This window comes from Epinephelus fuscoguttatus, linkage group LG23 (assembly GCF_011397635.1).
Source record: "Epinephelus fuscoguttatus linkage group LG23, E.fuscoguttatus.final_Chr_v1".
Taxonomy (NCBI): domain Eukaryota; kingdom Metazoa; phylum Chordata; class Actinopteri; order Perciformes; family Serranidae; genus Epinephelus; species Epinephelus fuscoguttatus.
In genome coordinates, this window is record NC_064774.1 from 27,946,960 (window position 1) to 27,960,504 (window position 13,545).

Genomic DNA, 13,545 nt, shown 5'->3' on the forward strand with positions numbered 1-13,545 from the left:
CAGGAAGATGTTTCACAAGACAACACTCACAAGACACCCCATGTACTGTAGCCATTTTGTTCAGATATTTTATATATCTAAAACCTAAACAGCAAGACAAGGCTCAGTGAGCTGCTGTTGTGAGTATGTATGGGTATGGGCAGGAATGGAAACACAGATTTTCACATCACACACCTAAGTATGTAGTGGGAAAAATTTTAATTTAATTTAATTTTATATACTTTAATAATCCCCCTGAGGGGAAATTCAATTTTTCACTCTGTTGTAAATTACACACAGGTCTGAAAGACACACACATGCACAAACAGGACCTATACATGCACTAAGTGGAGAGATGTCAGAGTGGACTGCCATGACAGGCGCTCTGAGCGGTTGGGGGATTCGGTGCCTTGATCAGGGGCACATCGGCAGTGCCCAGGAGGTGAACTGGCACCTCTCCAGCTACCAGTCCACACTCCATATTTTTGGTCCAGACAGGGACTTGAGCAGGCAACTCTCCGGTTCCCAACCCAGGTCCCTATGGACTGAGCTACTGCCGCCCCTAATAACCCAAACCATTTAACTACACAGCCTTCCTACTTACTTATGGTGGAAGCACAAATATCAAGAGAAAATCACCAAATCAACAAAATCTGCAAGTCTACAAAATCAGGCAAGCAAAACACCCCACTTCTGAAATGCTCCCAATGACAAATGATGCTGTGCAGACTGCAGAAAGCTGCTGCCAGTGGAATATCTCTACCAGCTCCCTCACAGTCAAGATGGAAGCAAAGATAACAAAAACAGGGACTAATTCATTTCATTTTGAGCCTAACCTTAGTGGATCAAAACATACCAAGTATGGAGTTAATCTTCAGATGCTCCGGTTTAAAGTGAGACCATACTTTTCTATAGATTTCAGTTTTTGAACCACAACAAGGCCAAAACATGTCCTGCAACAGATGGTAAGGCTTGTTGGTTTTAATTATTTCTGGGAAACTTGCAGCTCCTTCCTGCTGGTTCAGAGGAGTGAGGAGTGAGCAGTCAGTGACAGTATAAGTCAATAAAACAGATTTTTCATCAATTGTAAATTACCACAACCATGAGAGGTCCTTGAACATACAGTCATGAATATACACACAGAATATTAGGCTGATTGGCCCAGTAGTTGGAGATATTAGCTTACACCTAGTGGAGATAATTATATAGTTCAGTTGTCATGGATACCAACAGCTTCTTCAGATGAAACACACATGACCAGAATCTGTGTGGCAAACCACTAAAGTCTGTGAATAGATAACACATAGAAAAAAGGAAGTTTCTCACTTACAGAGCATGAGAATGTGAAGCTTCAGATACAGACACAAACATGCATCTTTCAGTCATTACATGAGTTTAAACTTTGCTGGTCTTTATGTTCTTCCTACCTGGGCCTGTTAGTTTCCCAGTGGGCTTGCTGTGCAGTTATAAAGCACTTTCAACATGTAAACTGTTATCTGTAGTTCTGTACGCTGCTATTCTAACAACCTCCGGCAAGTCTTTTAAGGACTACATTTCCCAACATCTCTCAGCTGTCTGCTAAAGTCAGTTTATGGTGGAGGTTATGGGAATCTTATTTTGTATAAGAGGTTAAGATGGGACTGTCTTAGATAAAGGCCTTGATGTATCTGATGTATAGTTTTTAATTTGCTTTGAACATAACTTTGGTAGCTTAAAATGAATCAATAATAACTGTCTCAAATCTCCTGAGGCCATCATTCAGCATCATGACTCGTGTTACTGACGGCATGTATGTGCTCAATTTAACAACTGGATAAGAGAGAAAAAGAAAGACCCGCCTCTTCAGTTGACAGCACCCTTCCTGGAGCACAGTTAGACGCTGCAGAGCTGCCATCGTACGCACTATGATGAAGTGTAGCTTGATAACAGCTTTAATCATCTGCAGCCTCGGTAAGTACTGCCAACATATTTCTCTCAACTCCATCACAACTAAAACATATTTGCATATTATTATATTTATTAAGAGGTGTTTTTATCTTCCTGTATCTCTCTTATCGTGTCTGTTTCAGGCTGGATCTCTGTCTCAGCTGCTGATTCTCAGACTGTGGAGGTCCAGTCTGGTAAAGAAGTCTCTCTCACATGCTCTGAGAAGTCCAACTCTCCAACAGTGTGGTTCAGAGTGGTCAACAGAACCAAGGCCAGCTGGATCTCCACTATGATGGGCCCTAACAATGTTCCTTCATACTGTGATGGATGTCAAAGTGGAAAATTTGAAATGAGTTCCGACACTCTCAAAATGAAGACAGTGGCTGTATCTGACTCTGGACTGTATTATTGTGTTGTTTACAGCGGTGGACGGACATTTTTCACCACCATACATTTAAATGTTGAAGGTAAGAGTATTATATAATCCATGTCTTTCAAAATTTTCTAATTTAATAATTGATCTTAAAGAACCCATGTGACGGGTGGCACAGTGGTGTGGTGGTTAGCACTGTCGCCTCACAGCAAGAGGGTTGCCGGTTCGATCCCGGGTGTGGGAGCCCTTCTGTGCGGAGTTTGCATGTTCTCTCTGTGTCAGCGTGGGTTCTCTCCGGGCACTCCGGCTTCCTCCCACAGTCCAAAGACATGCAGATTGGGGACTAGGTTAATTGGTGACTCTAAATTGTCCGTAGGTGTGAATGTGAGTGTGAATGGTTGTTTGTCTCTATGTGTCAGCCCTGCGATAGTCTGGCGACCTGTCCAGGGTGTACCCTGCCTCTCGCCCGATGTCAGCTGGGATAGGCTCCAGCCCCCCCGCGACCCTCAAGAGGATGAAGCGGTTAGAAGATGAATGAATGAATGAACCCATGTGACTAATTGATTTTCATAACGAGAGTGATACAATTTTTTCCAACTAAAATCAAGAGTAAATATTTTTGAAAGACAGTGATGATGATGATGATGATGACAGAAAGTCTAAAAGTAAAATTTCTTTCATTGTGTAGATTCACTGCTGGTGATTTTAAGATATAAAACAACAGTATGCTAACTCATTCAATTTAATGGTTTCACGGTTCTCAAGTGTAAAATAGAGTCTCACTATATCATCTTTCTTTCTTCAGAGTCTGATGATGTAACAAAGCTGATGAGTGTGATCCTGGGCGGTCTGACTGCTGTTCTCCTAACAGTCATCATTGGTCTGGTTGTTACAATCAGGAAACTTCAGAAAGGTACTTTCTAATAGTTCCTGTTTCTATCTTGTTTCATTTCTTATTCTACATTTCTAATGTTGTGTGAATTAGAGCTTTGATCCTCTGCCCAAACCTGATTGGACCAGACCCTGCTGGGCTCAGAACAGGCTGTAATTTCTGATCATTCTCTCGGCTTGAGTCAGATCAGGTTCTCTAACATGAATTTCCTGCTGTTAGAGCTTTCTATTAATGTATGAATTAACAAACAGTTAATAAGTTTCACTCTCACTGTGCCCGTTGCTCTACTGCTCTGAGAGTGTGGTGCTCTGAACTGAACGGTATATTCCAACAGCACCCTGAATTAGAAAACACTTCACTTTGTGCCAGGGTGTATTCTGGTGCTCAGAGAGGATATTTACAAACACACATCGTGTCACAAATGTCTGACACAGCACTGAAAAGATTTTACTTTACAATAACTTGTGATAAATGTTAAACATGCACACACAAAAAATTACAGTGGAAATTTGGGTTTTTGCTGCCATGGTTCGGGCTCAGGGGCGGCACGGTGGTGTGGTGGTTAGCACTCTCGCCTCACAGCAAGAGGGTTGCCGGTTCGATCCCGGGCGTGGGAGCCCTTCTGTGCGGAGTTTGCATGTTCTCCCCGTGTCAGCGTGGGTTCTCTCCGGGCACTCCGGCTTCCTCCCACAGTCCAAAGACATGCAGATTGGGGACTAGGTTAATTGATAACTCTAAATTGACCATAGGTGTGAATGTGAGCGTGAATGGTTGTTGGTCTCTATGTGTCAGCCCTGCGATAGTCTGGCGACCTGTCCAGGGTGTACCCTGCCTCTCGCCCGATGTCAGCTGGGATAGGCTCCAGCCCCCCCGCGACCCTCAAGAGGATGAAGCGGTTAGAAGATGAATGAATGAATGGTTCGGGCTCAGGTCTGACTTGGACAGAAATATGTGGGTTCACATAGGGTCGACCTGATTCTTTGGATCTGATCAAAGCTCGAGTGTTAATATATTAAAAAAATATAAGATTTAATGTCGCTTAAACAGAATAACAGCAAAGTTTAAGGATAATGATTGTCAGTTACCTGATTGCACATATTGTCTCTGTCATTCAGCTGCCAGTGAAGAACAGAATCCACCACAGCGTGAGATAAATCAAGTGTTTTCTTTTACTTATTGTTTTATAATTTAAAGTATGTCTAATTATGAGACCATGTGATTTCTCTCTAAATTTCAGCTCGGAAAGACAAGTGAGAGTAAATATTGTGTTTTACAGAATCCGGGCTCTGATGATCTGAACTACGCAGCAGTGAATTTCTGTCAAAAAGGAAGAAGAAGAGAAGTGGAGCAGAATGTTGTGTATTCTTCTACTAGATAGGAAGATCAGGAAGCAACCTGAGGTGTTGTTCAGAGTAAAACTGATGCTTTGACATATTAATCTGCAGATGTGCTTTTGTGTTGGTGGTGGACTTACCATTACTGTGTCAAAAGAAAAAGAAATGTGAAGGCCTATTCCTAGTAATGTGTTCTATTCCTGTTCCTCTTTTGAAAGATGTATTCAGAGTATATCAATACAGAAAGTAGATATTTTAAATATTGAATTAATACTCTGAGTGTCTATACTGGTATGAGGAATAAAAATACAAAGATGCAGCAGCCATCCAGCTTTATGTTTCTTTTCATGTACTGTACATGTAACAAGTCTACTGTCTACTGTGGTAAGAAAACAGCGCTGTGGGTACCAGCCTAAAGAGAAGTCTCAGCCACAGGAGGACTGGCCTACAGCTGAGTTCTATTTATTTCAATGTGTTACTTTTGTAATGTAGATTCAGCTACAGAGAACAAAAACAAGACAAGGTCAAAACTTTATACATAGTTTGATATACTGTAAGAGATGCTAGAGGGCTTTTAATTTGAAACAATGGCTTTTAATTTGAAACAGGCATTCACTCAGTCACAGACTTTCACTTACAACAGTAAGTTGTCGCCTTTAAGTGGTCTACGCATTTATCATGGTCCTTATACCATAGATGTGTGGTGGTGTGTTTGAGTTGCTCTACAATTACACCACCAAAACACTAGCTTGCAGGGAGTTTTTATGAAATGCAGTAAAGTTTAATTGATTCAACTAACACACCTAAAACACGCATAAAACATGGCTTAATAGCAACAAACAAATAAACAAAAGAACAAGATTTGTCTTATTATAAGTCACAAGGTTCAAACACAAAACGATTGTCAGACAAGTTTTCCCACACTAACAACATGCTAACGTTATTAGCATAAGCCCTTAGCGGAGTTTTCCTCTACTCTGATGAAGTCAGGAGCAACAGCAACATCTAACAAAGGTAATGTTACAATATTCAGCTCCATTATAACTCACAAGCTTCACCAACAAAACAATTGTCTTTCCTGTGAGCACCAAACGGGATTTCAGTTGTTGAATTCTGGTTGAAAACTGGTTAATATTCGGTCTGAATATCTAAGACCTCTCCTCATCCATACATTTTTTATAATTATTTTGATTATTTGTTCAGTTGTAGGTCAAAAGAGAGACAATACTGATGAGTGAGTAAAGTATTTCTCTAAAGTCACTGCACTGGTGGGTGAAATGTCGTATACACCAAGACTTAATTTGTTTGTATTTAATGTTTCATATAAAATGTCATAAATATGGAACTATACAGTCTGTGTGCTGCCAGCAAGTAGCTTTCAGGACATTTTTTAGTTTCAGATCTGTACAGTCTACATCATTCAAGTAAAATAAAAACTTGCGCTTACTGCTTTAATACGCATGCGCAAGTACTTTGTTGTTACAGCTTCAACAAGATCAAATGTAGGCTACAGATGTCTTGTGGCCCACCAGGACTCTCAGACTGAAAAGAAGGAGCTGATGAGATAAACACAAGTCTTCACGCTACCTATAGGCTACTTTGTAAGCACCTGTGCCACTATACTTCAATAAAGCAAACCAGAAATTAACACTATTAGTTTTATGTTATGCTGCTCATGATGTGGCCTAGGGATGCTGTTGTGCCAAGCTAGCTTGGTGTTAGCATGCTTTCAACTAGAAATCAACATTGAAATCCTGGTTGATGTTCACTGGGACAGACCTTGTTGTGAGCAGTTTCATGTAGGAACCATTTACTTTCTACCAAAGTACACCCACCAACTGCACAGAAGGATCTACTCATGGACAAGAGGCTCCAGCTTGTTACAGCACCAGATGTAAGCCTTAATGGCATCCTCCTTAGCTAAGTTGTATTGTTAGCTAGCTCAGTAGTGCTGGGGAGCTAACAGTAGATACCCTTTTCCTTCTGCATGGTAATACAGTTGGCCTCAGAAAGAAAGTAGTTCCTACATGAAACTGCTCACAACAAGGTCTGTGGATTGTTTTGAGTAACCGGGTAATGATTTCTGAAAAGAGATATTGCTTATTGAGTTTTCATGCCTTTTTCTTTGGATTTTGGAGTGAACTGTCCCTTTAATATATTTTGTTTTTAGGTCACTTTTGATGGACTGTGTGGCTGTCAGACTTGTGTAGTACTTGAAGATTGGTCAGTGTAAATGCCAAGTTAGCTAGCTAGCCAACCTTAGCTTTAGTTTACTGGTCAAGAAGAAAGGCTGTCACCTCACTGGCTTTTTAGCCCTTGAAACTCCTTCAGCTGACTTCAAAGAGCACAAGCTGAGCTAACGTTCACCATGGCTTATTTTCCGTGATGTTCCCCTTTAATTCTACATTCCAACCAAGGTCTATCTCTCTTTAGCCCGTTTTAGATAGGAATTGTGCAAATTTGCAGGAAAGCCCAAACAGTCTTTTTTCAGCATTGGCAGTATAAAAACAAAACTGGGGAGTGCAGCAAAATGCTGCCTACCTACTTTTGTTTATACAGAATGCGCCTTATTCAGGGCAATGCAGAGTATGAGCAAGTAACAAAACGTGTAGCTTAGCGTGTGATGTAAACAGTGACATGGGAGGGAAGCCGCAGCTAGTCAGTTTGTCGGTAGTCTCTATATACAGACTCTACATTCAGTGAATGTAGAGTCTGTAGGCAAACCCCAGAGATCTTGCCTCCGGAAGAAGAGTGGAAGAGCCCGAGTTTCCGGTTGTAGGCTGTTTGTAGTCCGCATGATATTGACCAATCACGTTTGAGCCGGCTGCAGTTGTTGCCAGGTTAAACGGTCCGTGCGGTGAACTAACGAGGTGAAACATAATTGACGTCACTGCAAACACTGAATCCATCGCAATGGTTCAGCATATTTACTTATATATAAACGGAAGTCAGAAACTGAAATTCGCCTCCTCCACCCAAATCAAACCAGACATCTGCCGGAAGTCAGACGCCAAATACAGCCGATGGGTTCCGAGAATGGTCCTTCGGTGATTCTCTCATGAGATGGCCCATCCTTGACCATACCCATCATCTGACAGTTAATGGCGTCGAGTCAAATCAGCTGGCCTGGATCTGGCAGCTGTGTCACAGCCGGGATAGCCCCATGTCAACGCCCAGTCAGGCCCAGTTTTGGCAACTATCAACGGACCAGAACAGATTTTGGTGCCGGCTGCTGTTTTGTCCAGGTGCTGTGTCTCAACCAGAAGAGGTCTGTGTCTATATCAGCTTAAAGCTATAGTTGGTAATCCTGTTCAGAAACAATTTTTGTTATACTGGGTGAAATGGTCCTTCCATCCTGAGAGTAGTCAATACATAATGTGTTCAGAAAAAGGAACGAAAAAAATCCGACCTCTGTGGCAGCTGCAGGCCTGTAAAAACTCTGACCAATCCCTGCCTCTTGGTGCGAGTGGAAAGAACCAATCAGATGCCTTCATGTGTCGTCCTTATATATAGCTCCGGTCCTGCCCACGACCCCTCTGTCCCTCCCTCCTCCCTGCATGCACTTATCACGTGTCACCGTTTCCGGAAATATTCAGCACACTCCTCAGTAGAAATACTGAGTTAGCAGGAGAATAAGTTTGCTGAACAATGGCAGAGAAAATGCAGCCAAAAGTACCACTTCCAGCATTACTTGTAACGGCTCACCCCGCTAAACAGGCTAAGAAAATAAAGTCTGAGGCAGAAAAGGCTGCGACGAAAAAGGCTTTGGATAAAGCGAGAGGACAAACCAGAGTCAACATCGTTGCAGCTTTTGAATGGTGGAGACAACTGAGGGAGCTGAAGGGCCTGAAAAGTGATGTACAGGTTGCTGTCTTTCTGTTGGACAGGTAATTATATGATTTGCTTCAGTTGGATTTGTTATTTTCATGAAATATGTAACATTAGCCAACTTAGCTACTTTTGTAGCTCGTATTAGCCCATTGCTAACATTAGCTTCTCTGTCGGTGTACTGCAGGATGCCTGTTCAAGTTTGTGGGGGCGTGGCTTTGGACGGAGCACTGACGGGAGGGGGAGGAGGGTGGTGGAGCTTAGAGGAGGTGCCACTTTCAAATCTTGCTAGCTCTCCAACATTACCAACTATAGCTTTAATGTGGGCCAGATTTGGCTGAAATAAATGGGTCAAAGCTGGCTCACATTTGGCACCATGGAGCCAGAACACAGCCAGTTGACACTCGGCCACAATAGGGCCAAGTCTGATGGCCACCTGGCAATGAAGAAACTATATTTTAACTGTCATGTCTGAATTGTCCATCATGTCTGAACCCACATGCTCCTTGTTGCACTTTCCACTGTGCTGACAAACACCACTGTCTGCATCAGGAGGATATCTTTATCTTTACACCTCTGACAGGCTCAAGCTTTCTTCACACAGTGGATAAGCATCTATCAAACTTGTAAATAGATGTGTGAAGCAGTGTGACAGTTTCATGTCCTCATATGAGATCATTTACTCTACAGGCTGCTCATGTTTAAAATATGACAGATCAGAACAAAGCCACAGCAAATGCATCTCTAATTTCTCAATCATTAAGACCCTTTTTTTTTTTAAATAACGTGACATTAACGTCAGAAAGGTGTTTAACAGCAGACATTCACAACAGACCACAAATACTGTGAACCTTTTGTAGGATTTTCTTTTTCTCTTTTTTTTTATTAATGTATATGTCAGTAAGATATCTTTTACTTTTATTACTACGCACAAAATCTGCTTCAGTAAACATCCAAAATAGTAAAAAAACAAACAAAAAAAAACCACACAGCAAAGCAGATGCAGTTTCCACAGTCAGTTGCACTTCCATATATAAGGCTATATCTAGATCTAAGGTTTTGAGTTTTTGTTTTGCACCTGGTATTTCTTCCTTGGAGGTAATTTCACCTGACAGAAAAGAGTGTACAGGTCTCAGGAAGGGCAGTGATGATTTGTCCTGAGGATGGCCTAGGTAGTATGGATTTCACTTTAGTTTTTCTATCTGCTCTTTCCTCCAGGGCTTTTTTCCTTTTAATGAACACCGTCTCAGCGCCACCTTTTCTCTTCCTCTTGTCCTGTCTTTCACCTGCCCTGTCCATTCTGTCTCCGCCTTGCTTGGTCAAGCACATTAACACAAACACCCCGCCTCTTAAGTTGACAGCACCCTTCCTGGAGCACAGTTAGACGCTGCAGAGCTGCCATCGTACGCACTATGATGAAGTGTACCTTGATATCAGCTTTAATCATCTGCAGCCTCGGTAAGTACTGCCAACATATTTCTCTCAACTTCATTGCAATTAAAATGTATTGCATTTATTAGGAGTTACTGTTTGTCCTCAATAACAAGTATCTCTCTTGCTGTCTCTGCTGTCTGTTTCAGGCTGGATCTCTGTCTCAGCTGCTGATTCTCAGACTGTGGAGGTCCAGTCTGGTAAAGAAGTCACTCTCACATGCTCTAAGAAGTCCGGCTCTCCAACATTCTGGTTCAGAGTGGTCAACAGAACCAAAGCCAGCTGGATCTCCGCTATGTCCAGTTCTAATGGCAAGCCTTTTTACTGTGATGGATTTAACACTGGAAAATTCATGATGAGTTCCAACACCTTTGGTATCTTTCTCAGAATTGAGGAAGTGCAATTCTCTGACTCTGGACTGTATTTCTGTGGATATTTCATTGACGGACTGCCAGTTTTAAGCTGGAGACATTTAAATGTTGAAGGTAAAAATATCATGCAATCCGGTATGTCGTTCTGTGGTTGCTAATTTAATAATTTCCATTAAAGAACATGTCTCTATTTGATCATTTTTATAACAAGAAAGTTTTAGTCAAATTAAGAGTAAATGCATCTTCATGTTGTTAACAGGCAGTGATGAACCTCATGATGATGTTGACACAAAGTCTGAAAGTAAGATTCTCTTTAACATTTCTTTTGTTGTGCAGATTCAGTGCTTGTTGTATTACCATAAAAACAGCATGGCTATCTTAAGTTTTGTTTAATGTTTTCACAGTTCTCAAGCCAGTAAGTGTAAAATAGAGTCTAACTATATCATCTTTCTTTCTTCAGAGTCTGATGATGTAACAAACTAAATTTACAGTGAAAATTCTGGTTTTTAATCTGGCTCGGGCCTAAAATTGCTGCTGTAGTTTGGGTTCAAGTCAGGCTTGGACAGAAACTATGCAGGTTCATGTAGGGTCAGGCAGACAAAATTTCATGTTGCCAAATCAGAATAACAGCATAGTTTCAGGACAATGATTGTCAGTTACCTGATTGCACATATTGTCTCTGTCATTCAGCTGCCAGTGAAGAACAGAATCCACCACAGCGTGAGGTAAATCAAGTGGGTTTTTTTTCATAATGTTATAATTTTAAATTATGTCTAGTCACGAGACCATTTGACTTTTCTGTAAATTTCAGCTTGGAAAGGCAAGTGAGAGTAAATATTGTGTTTTACAGAATCCGGGCTCTGATGATCTGAACTACGCAGCAGTGATGTTCTGTCAAAAAGGAAGAAGAAGAGAAGTGGAGCAGAATGTTGTGTATTCTTCTACTAGATAGGAAGATCAGGAAGCAACCTGGAATGTTGGTCAGAGTAAATCTGATATTATATTAACTAATTTGCATGTATGCTTTTGTTTTTAGATGGTGGACTTGTGATATTTTTTCTAAACCTAACCATGTGCTTTTGTTGCCTAAACCTAAGGAAGTAAACTGAAAGGCAAAGTTTCTTCCAACGTTCTAAGTTTATTTTGAAAAGCATTTATATGCATTTAATGAGCAGAAAGTGTGCATTTCCTTTGAAAACAGAAGTTCATTCTGAAAAGACACAATGCATGTAACAAGTGTAAATTGACACGCTGTCCCTGAGTGTTCAAAACAGACGCTGGAGCTGTACAGCATCTTAGTTTAATGTGTCTGTATTTGAGGAGTTGGTAATGAGAATGTGTTTGATGATGTGGAAAGACTGAACGGTAGCACCTGCACAGTCATTGCCTCATCAAGCACAGGGCAAGGTGGTAGTTTAGGGCATTAATGGCAATAAACCAAATATTTCCATAAATTCACTCATGCATTATGTTAAATACTTTAATATATGTTACTAAATGCTGTGATTCAGAACCAATTAAAAGCTTACAACATCATTTTTTAGCTTAAGTTGGTAATTGTCAAACAGAAAGAACAGGAAGATTATTCTTTTCTTTTTTTTTCTTACACTGACAATGCACACACACACACACACACACACACACACACACACACACACACACACAGTTGTATCTTTTCCAGCACACTCTTAATTAATGGTATAATTTGAGCGTCACCTTGTGGCATCACCTCAGCCACACATGATTAGTTGCACAAATGAGAATCAATAAAACAACCAATCAGGTGCACAGAACACAGAACAGTCCTGCCTCCTCACTCAGGGACCTTTTTACAATCACTGTTGAAGGGACAGATCACCCAAAAATCTAAATACTTTTCCTCTTCCCTGTAGTGCTATTTGGTAACCTGGGTTGTTTTGGTGTGAGTTGCAGAGTGATGGAGATAACGGCTGTAGAGATGTCTGCCTTCTCTTGAATATAATGGAACTAGATAACACTCAGCTTGTGGTGCTCAAAGTGTCAAAAACTACATTTGAAAACTCAACAGTAATATCTCTTTCCAGAAATCATGACCTGGTTACTCAAGATAATCCATAGATTATTGTTGTTGTGAGCAGTTTCATGAAGGAACTATTTTCTTTCTACCACACTACACCCATCAACCATATCACTGCACAGAAGGAGGCATGCATGTATTCATGGACAAGAGGCTCAGGCTTGTGACAGCACCCATCTTTCACTCACTGTGTATAACTTTAAACCTTGATATAATTCAAATGGGTGAGTTATATAAAAATGCACCCTTGTACAGTTGTCAGGCTGTAAACATGATTATTTCTGCTGTAAAGTTGATTATTTTAACATGGGGGTCTATGGGGACTTACTCTGTTTTAGAGGTGGCCTCAAGTTTCCATTTAATGAACTGCAGTTTTTGGCAGTTCTACATTTGCTTCATTTTTCAGCCTCAGTGGTTGCTGCTCAGTCATTATAAGATGCTCTCAGCTCTCTGCATCTTAACCACACACAACAAACGCTTTCATGTAGCTTCCTAAAATGGTCATAGGCATGGACGTTTCCAGTCACCTCTCTGTCAGCTCCTCTAAATTTATGCTCTTATTTATATTTTGCAAGTGTTGGTGGTGCTTTTTGTGGTTGGTGTTAGACAGTGGTGGCATGTGGCTGTGAGTCACTGAAGATCAATTTACCTGACTGTAGAATATCCTCCTGCTGACTTTCATAAGCAAGCCAGGTCAAGGGTTTCAATTGTAAACATCGAGGAGAAGATGGGCCCCAGTGGAACTAGCATCCTGCTAACAAATGTGCAGGTGCTGGAAAATAAAGTTTCAGTTTAAGTTTAAGTCCTTTATTAATCCCCCTGAGGGGAAATTCAATGTTTTCACTCTTGCTTGTCAATTACACACAGGTCCGAAAGACACACACGTACACAAACAGGACCTATACATGCACAAAGTGGAGAGATGTCAGAGTGAGGGGGCAGACCTCTGTGCTGCATCAGTTTCTAACAGGACATCAGGAACTGTAATATCCTTTGATTCACCAAAACAATGGTGAATAAGGACTGATGTGTCAGTGGGAATGTGAGTTGCTGTCCTGTTCCTGCTGTGATACACTGCTATACCATTCAGAAGCGGCTGCAGAGTAGTGCCATTTTCGGACAAGCAACCATACAGCTGTCTTGTTGAAATCACGATGTGTGGACACTTACATCAGTCCACAACAAGAAATCCAGGATTACCAGAAACATGGACAAATGCAGCAGCTGTGTAGCAATGGGTTGGAGTCTACAAAAGTATCCTCACAGTTGACCTATGGCTAAGCCACGCCCCCCTCCACTCACTCGGACAAACTATCAACATTCAGCGAGCGGCGCTATGGCAGGTGTCACAGCAC